This window comes from Scomber japonicus, chromosome 15, assembly GCF_027409825.1.
Source record: "Scomber japonicus isolate fScoJap1 chromosome 15, fScoJap1.pri, whole genome shotgun sequence".
Lineage (NCBI taxonomy): Eukaryota > Metazoa > Chordata > Actinopteri > Scombriformes > Scombridae > Scomber > Scomber japonicus.
Genome location: NC_070592.1, coordinates 25,356,420 through 25,364,998, shown reverse-complemented (window position 1 = coordinate 25,364,998; position 8,579 = coordinate 25,356,420). Strand labels below are relative to the sequence as shown.

The 8,579-nt window shown below is 40.9% G+C and overlaps 1 long non-coding RNA gene across 1 annotated transcript; it reads right to left on the bottom strand.

Moving 5' to 3' along the window:
- Nucleotides 1-273: 273 nt before the first annotated feature.
- Nucleotides 274-591, bottom strand: LOC128374728 (uncharacterized). The gene is made up of 3 exons (XR_008323012.1): nucleotides 523-591; nucleotides 387-445; nucleotides 274-308 (listed from the first exon to the last, which is right to left on the bottom strand). It is a non-coding gene; the product is annotated as an uncharacterized LOC128374728 (long non-coding RNA).
- Nucleotides 592-8,579: the final 7,988 nt, after the last annotated feature.

Here is an 8,579-nt window from a genome sequence, read left to right as displayed (position 1 = left end):
TTGAACATTTAATTGAGTCAAGCTTAACGGTTTCCAGTTGGGATTTGACAACAAGCTGCTCTTACCTGCCTTGACTGAAGCATAGCTGTTCTGAGCTGGCTGTGAAACACCTTGTGTATAATCTCTACTAGAAAGTCCCTGGCTGTAACCTGTCTGCATGTTGAAGCTACTGCTCTGGGCTGAGTCTGGAGCAGTAGAGGCTTGTCTGAATTGATTCTGGAGATAGCTGCCACCTTGTCTTCTTAGTCCACTATCCTGTTGGGAGAAGCCAACATACACGTTGCCGTTTTGTCTCTTGAAGCTCTGAGCTGCAAGAGAAACAGAAAATGAATCTACAACTAGCAGACCACCACAACATTAAACAAGACATATGGCATTCTGCTCACCTTGTGTAGCCCATAAACAGCGTACATGCTCTGCTTGAACTAAGCAAATAAGGAAAATCCTGCATAGGAGATAAAACATCAAGGTCAAAACAAAAAGTTACAGCAACACATGCTTAAAATAGCACCAACAACTTACCCCAAATGAACTCCACAAGCCATTTATGTGTACCAAAGCGTGCAACCCAGTAAATGCAACAATAGCCGAAAAGATCCTCTGAAGCTACTTGCTCTGCCTGTGTGCTCCAGACAGGTAGCATTTATTGCAGCCTGCAACCAATCACGGCTTAATGAGCTGATTGTCTACAGGTGCTTGTTGCTGCCATGGCGTCAGGGTGGAAACAGATCTGTCAATTGTCACCTTTTCACCTTTCACCTCTTCTCTAGCACACTCTCCTGCTTTTCATGTGCCAAAAAGGAAAAGGCGGAAAAGCTTTATTTAGCTTTAAAGAGCATTTTCCACACATAGAATAACAGTTAATAGCTGTTACCTGCTGTTTTCACTAAGATTTCTCCTCTCTGCATCAGGCCTGACCCTGAGAAAGATCATGTTAAGTCATGATGGCCTTGTTAACATTATTAATGATGCCTCTTGCACCATCTGACACCGAATAGACCCAGGCGGCGCTCTGCAGTAATGATGCAGTCGACCCTAACTGTGACAAACAACACATCCAGATCAGCACATTCTAACCCTGTGTTTGCTGAATATGAATCACAGACTGTAATCCTCATACCACAACGTCCACATCATGCATCACCTCTTCATTTGGATTCCGTTTCTCTGTTTCTAACGATGAGCGAAATGCATGATGTCATATTTTGCATGCGAGTGTGATATTGTCAGCTTCTTGTGTCTATTTGATTTGTGAGCATGCAGGGCGCTCGGCGTGAAAATGACCCTTTGCTCTATTAGTGTAAGTGACACACACATATACACACACTAGGCCACGTACAAGACACACTCCCTGGTAATCTGGCAGGTGTGAATCTCCATCCTGGGCTGTGCTTGGTCAATAGTGTTCATTAATGACAATCTCCTGCTGCCAGTTGAAGCATGATGCAAGCGCAGGAGTCTCTCCGTCCGGCTCTAAAACAGCTTCTGGACGACAAGTGAATCTGTCATTTTGTCCTACTTTCCGAAGGGCACACGCCTGTACCTCTTAACCTCAGATTTATTCAATTTTTACAATCTTATTTTTCTTTTCTTTAGCAGCTCAAGCGTAAGGAGCGAGCGGCAATAGCAAATTTCCTCCCTCTCTCTGCCGCAGGAACGAGTGACACCTCGCATGCGATGACCAGATGAGTGTGGTGGCTTAGATCAAAGACACAATTTCCTGTCAGAGGAAATAGCGCAGGAGGATTTTTTTTTTTTTTGGGTTCAGTTTCCTTTTTTCTGAATTCTTTCCATTACGCCTATCAACATTCATATGAGCAGGGTGGAAGTGAGTGAAAGTCCTCTGTTGGAATCAGCAGACGCAGGCCTGACTTGATGAGACAGGCATTATCAGAACCAGGGTTTAAAAAACATACACAAAACATGGAAGGGTGACATAAATCAAACTGTAAATGAGATCTATTCATCAAAGTAGGTGACTCTTTTCTCCTTGTGGATGAGCTCTCTCATTGGAATTTCAGAAAATGCACACATGGTTTCTCGTGCATACATTTTCTGCTGTGATGTTGGATTTCCACAGAGGAAAATGCTCTTTGATCTGCCACAGACGTCTTGATCTGTGGACAAATGGATGACACACTCATTTGTGTAAAGGTTATGCTGTGTTAGGTCATGCTAAGCTAGAAACAGGTCCACGAAATGGAGAGTGCAGTGGAGGAGAAAGCAAACGCTGCATCATCATGTAATTTATGTGCAGAGCAATGCGGGACGTGGGCATATTTTTGAGAAGGGTCAAGTGACATAGCTGGATGAATTATTTACTTTTCTATCATTTAAAAACTACAAAAGTACATACCTATGATATAATATTCCAAACTTAAGATTAATTTTGTCAAGATTCTTTTTTTTTCTTCAGAAAATAGAACTTACCCATGTGTATGCAACAGCAGTTTTTGGTCATTTCTGGCATATAGTTCTATATTTTTCTTCCCTGTCTGTGGCACTCATCCATAAGGCCATTTGTCCATACTGGAGGTGAATGATTGAAAACTGGTTACAGATATATTGTTTCACTTTTAAATGTTGACACTCTGAAATACCCTACTCTGAATACTTATTGGTCTGGTATTATACTAAAAAAGTTCAAAATCCAGGCTAGAAACTTCTAAAAATTACACTAATTCTGCCCTCATTGAAAATCCATGAAGAAAACTTAAAATGAGTCCTACTTCACCTCAAAGTCAATTCTCAGTATGTGAATTTGAGGATCATGGTAATAAAGGAACATGTCACTTATGTCGCTCAATGATGCATTTTGGGCCGATTCGGAGCTCTATGACACAGAGAAATTACATATATCAGGCTTTAGATTCACAGATAATACTTGTTCAGGTCAAGTCATTGCTGCTGGTTTTGTTAAGATTTGTTGCTAATACAAATAATTGTATTAATGTTGCCATATAATTTAAGTTTAACTGAAGAAAAAAAGTCATGTAAATTAAGATTTACTTATAAAACACAGAAAAATGATCATTGAATTACATGTTTGTTAGACTTGGATTATACGTTAATGTTTGGAATGAACTACATGATATCTGAAATCTATACATACAGTGTATATTCAGTCCTGAATAACCTCATTCAAAGTCAGTAGCATCATCTCCTCAAAGTCCTTACTGCAGCAAGATGATGTAAAGTCAGAAAGAGACAGTAGGCAGATGGCGTCTCCTCTCCGGAAGAATCTACCCTTTGGCCTCCGAACCACTCTTCTCCTCCTGACCAATCAGGTTCCTCAGATCCCTGTCGGGTGTGTTGGGCTCCCTCCCGCTCCGGCATCTGGTCCAAGCATTTGAAATAATGAAGGTAATAATAATGAGCTTAAGTCTCTTCTCTCCTGGAAGGCGAGAGGTCGAACTACCTGTGGAGAGTTCACACCCAACACATTCCACCACAAGCAGCGTGAGGATTCATCATCGTCAGAGAGGCGGCACTCTTTCCGGTCTGCAGATGCAACGTCCTGAAACTGAAGTTGACTGATTCACAGGAAGTTTAGTATGAAGGTTGTTTCAGCTGAATATGAATGGCAAAGTCCTGTTTAGAGCAGAAGGTTATCTTCTTGTACTGTAATTATGTTCCAGTGTGGTTTGCAGACATAGTATTTGTATATCTAACGCTATTTGTACATCGTTCCCCTTCCTTTTCCTTTCCAATTACATCTGGATAACCTATTTTTTTAAATATTACTGTTACCATTGCTGTTAGAAAAATAGTGCCCAAAGATATGAAGATCATCACATTTGTAGAAAGGCAAACTAAAATGTCTGTTGAACTAAAAAAAACTGGAAGAAAACCACAGCAAAGAATAAATTATGTAATTGTACATTAATCATTGCGGGTCTACTGAAGAAGGATTGGATCCCAAGTGTATTTAAATGAGTTCCATTGTATTTGCCCATCTCTCTACTCAATTCCAACCCAACCATTGATGCGTAAAGCGGATGATGAAGTACTCCAGGAGTTGTGAGTATCTTCTCCTCTCTATAAAACGGGTCATGGCCATTTATAATCAACTGGCAAACACAGGCTCTATTCTGTTTTTCTGAGAGGATGAGGGGAGAGACTCCTTAATGAATCATTGTGTGGTTTATTCCTCTAGTGAGCTTAATCAATCGAGGGGCTTTATTACATTTTGGTCCCCATTGTAACAATTCGTCTTTATACTGTGTTGTTATCCCTAGAGAGTCTGTGTAAGAATGTCAAACGTTGAAGGAGAATGCTACCTTTTTCTTTAAGCTTCCACACATGGAGTGAGTCTCAGCTTTAGGGGTTCTTTCAGAGTTTTGAGAAAAAGATGCAGGATGGGACGCAGAGGGAAATATGTCTCACTAATTGAAAAACTCCCTAACCTCATCCTCCTATAAACAACCACAGCAACAACAAAACAGAACTTCTGACAAGCCACATGGATCGAGAGACCGATTCGTGGCCAGCTGGAGGACAGCGGCACCCACAACAAGGCTTTAGGACACTCTCTGCTTCTGAGGACGCGGGGGTGGTGGTGGTTGGGGGCCCTTGGCAGAACCGTGCTGTTGCTGCGTTTACAGTTGTAGTCAATTCAGAGATCAATGGAGACGCGGTCATAAAGACTTCAGAGGGAAGCTGCATTGTTGCGGTGGAATGTTTTACATGAGTCTTTCTTTCATACAAGACAGGACTTTGTTTGGTTGGACGCATTTGTTTCTCATTTTCCTCGGGGTCTGGGGATCTATTGTGGTCATGCACCGAGAGGTTCTTGTTTAAATTTCAAGAGCATAAAGAATCCTATTATTAAATGTGGACACATACATGTTGTACTAACTCTGTGGTAAATATGCCAAATTGGGACTGATAGATTATGCAATTAAACACAAATTAGATCCATTTGCGTTGTGAGTTTTATAAAAGTCAGATTGAAATTGGAATTATGCAGATTTCCTGTGTGCGAAACTGTTGTGTTGTTTGTGGGAACAGTGTTTAAGCTTCATCCTTCATGGTGGCCATTTCCCATGGCAGTGGTTGAGCGACATGCAAGGGCCAGCATTACAAGAAAACAGCAACTTCTTTGGTGCTTTATAAATGTAGAAATTAAGAATCATGTTGCTAAATATTTCACTCAGATCAGATTTGTAGTCATTATGTAGTTTGCTCACTTTTATACTATACTAAACATTTGCATCAATGTATTATATCAGTGAACAAATACTACCAGAATGTCTGACAGCGACTAATAAGTATAGTAATTACAGCTGAGTTGACAACAGTGGTCGCAGTCACCAATGAGGATCTCCACCGCCAAAAGGTGCTGGTTTATTCAATGATAATTTGAAGATTTGAAGATTAGTTTGAAGACTAGGTTTTTATGATTTGTTCCTACAAGTGTTCATACCATGGATGTATGACAAGAGCTGCTACTGGACCAAAAATGGCACCAATTCAGTCCAATAAGAATTGCTCATCTGGCCGCATGCCCCCCAAAAAAAGGTTCTAGCTTCCAGGTTTGCACCCTTGAGTCCCACCCATAGACTTTACATTGTGATGATGTCTCGGATTTTTAAATCACTTTTCTTAGCTTGAGGAAAGTTTCACACATATACAACCTCCATGGATCAAACATTCATAAAAGAAAGAGTCATAATAGATCTATTTTGAAGTTCGAGCTGTCTGTCAACAGTTTTACAGAAGTCTCAATTTCAGTGGTTGTCTATGAGGAAAATGCTTTTTGGGCAACAGGGATTTTTCGCTGCAATACTGCAAGTGGCCACTAGGGTAAATCAGCAAATGGCTGAGTGGTGGCACCATATCCAGGTCTTACAATACATCTATGGTTCATACACTGAATTAAGCCTGTTCCTGCCTAACCAACCAATGCTAATAGAAGACATTTCCCCCCTTTTTAACAAGCCCACACAGCACTGTTCATTCATAACATTGAACATTTGGGTGGAGCCATCATGCGGCAAAGTTTGTATTTGAAACTGGCAGCCAGTTAGCCTAGCTTGCTACATTAGCTTGCTAAAGTACATGCTACTCATGCTTTTTTCACACCTTACCTCCTGAGTTTAGCAGCTCCAGCATTTTTACTGTTTTCAAGATAACACTACTCAAAATGTTCAACCTCCTACTTGAAAATTTGTTGGGAACAGCTCTTAAAGTTGGAGCTCTGACTGTGAAACTCAGGCTAATTTCATGCACCTAAAAGCAGTGTCTCAGAAAAGAAGGTTATGAATGGTGTTGAATGAATAAAATTCTCTAAATGAAGACGTTGGCTATATTACTAAATGATACAGACTATCACAAACATGTATACTTATATTTGGTAGGCTATTGTTGACTTACCTCATCCTCCACTGTTTCACTAATGTAGCCAATTCAACTCTGCTGACATTGCAAATATCCATATGCTGCCTGCCTGCCTGCCATAAGAAGATGAGTTCCTCCAGTCGGCCATGTTGACTGTTTGTGTTGTGAGCAGGAATTTTCAACTTGGACATATTGGACTTCTGAGTGCACCATCCTTTCTTGTTTATCCCAGACTTTAGAAACAAGGGAGTCTAATTGTTAGCTGTCTTTTATGGGTGCAGTTGTGATTATGACAAATGACAAGACTGTCAAAACTCACAAGAAAGGGTAGTCTGATATTCTCAGCATTGTTTATGTTAATCAGTGACACCAATCATGACACAGAGTAACATAGGGAGTGCTGAAATCACAAATGGGACTAAGCAGTGACCAAACATCAGCTCAGCAGCTGGTTGAAAGTCTGTCTTATGGAATTGAAGAGATATTACAAACTGTTATTAGTGCTTACTGCACCAATCAAGTTACCAATATTCACACCACTTGGAGAACACTAATATAATTTTAAATGCATAATAGGTACACTAGTCAAAAGAAACACTGAGCATGTACTGACTTCAAATACATTTTAAGTTCAGTTTGACTCTGGATAAGCAGTATGATTCAGGTATGTGTGTGCCTGTGCTGTGTATGTTTATTTAAGTGTGTGCTGTTAGAGCTAGCCTTTATGAAAGTGATAAATGGGAGGCCACTTGGCTTTAATGGGTAGTGGGCCAGCTGTACCAACTCCTCCTCACATTGCATCTTCTGGCAAACACAATTAGTCACTTTGATCAAGAGAGCAGCAGAACAATGGGTAATACTTCGCTGGAGCCACCTCTGTGGTTTGGGCACCACCTCCACTGACCAGACTGGTAGGACATGATGGATAGGCAATGTACAGGAAGCTGGCCCAATGAATTTCGATCTGATTTAGGATCTCTCGAGATCATTGTTAAAAGAAGAGAGGAAAAAAGGGAAGAGAAGGTAGACTATACTCTGTTTCACTGTGCTGTGGATGGTTTGGTTTAAAAAGTGTGTCACGCAGAGCAGAAAGTATCAGATAACCATGCAGTGTTTAGTGAGGGCAAAATATAAATGATGACATGTGTCCTTAGTTGAGAGAGAGACAGCTGCGTTTGTCATACCGTGCCAGTGGAGTGGGGTAGATGCCACTCTGTCTCTGTCGTCATGCTGCTGACTGTTGTGGTCTCTTTTTAACATGTTCAATTCCTCACAGATGTGGCGTTCACTTTTAAGGCATATTCCCTATCATGGCCATTAAACCCATGTAATGGCGCCAAGATGTTCCCAGAGACAGGAGGCGTATGAAATAAAATAAAAAAGCCTGCTGTGGTACAGTGGAGCCTTCTGAAAACTGAAAAGAAAAACTTTAAAATATGTATTTCGCCATTTCCCCAATAGCTGAAACCACATGGTACACAGACGTGAAGCTGTTCAAGTTTTTCAAAACTGCTTCCTCGAAAGAAACCTCAGTAGTGTAACAAATGGCTTGTGGGAATACAAGACAAGCAAAGCTGAAATAAAGATGTGATCTTTTAATCAGATATGTACAACATAAACAGAGAACGCTAATTGGGGCAATTTTTTATTTTATTTTAACAAGCCTCGTTGGAACAGGGAATAATGCAGAGCGTCTGGATGTATTTGTGGGGGTTCTCATCTCTTCATTGCATTCCTGCTGAGACAGCCTATAGCAAACATGCCATGTACAGTATTTTTCAAACAGCCAGACTCATAAAATGACAAAAAAAAGAAAGGCACAGCTCCTAATGCGCACTTTAATGACCAAAAGTGGAAGTAAATGACATGCAGGCAATAATCTTTCTCTCTGCTCCGCCAGTTGACACCAATAACCCGTGGCCGGCTTAATGCCCCCCGATTGTGACACGTGTAATAGCAAATGAAAACTTCCCCTGGGATTTTCTCCCACGGGCAATTATTAAGAATGATGACACTTTAACAATAGCTGGATCAGGCGCTCAACTTTTGTCACCATGAATGAATCCTATTACGCGGCAGGCATAATGGTCGTCTGTGAAAACAGAAGAGAGGATGAGTATCACAAGGCATCTTTCGGCGCTGGAAAACAAAGCTTATTTGAGGCGTCTCGACATCCGAGCCACCCTTTGTGCCAGCAGTACGAGCCTCAATTGTTTTCTCCTCTGCGACTAAATGCCTGT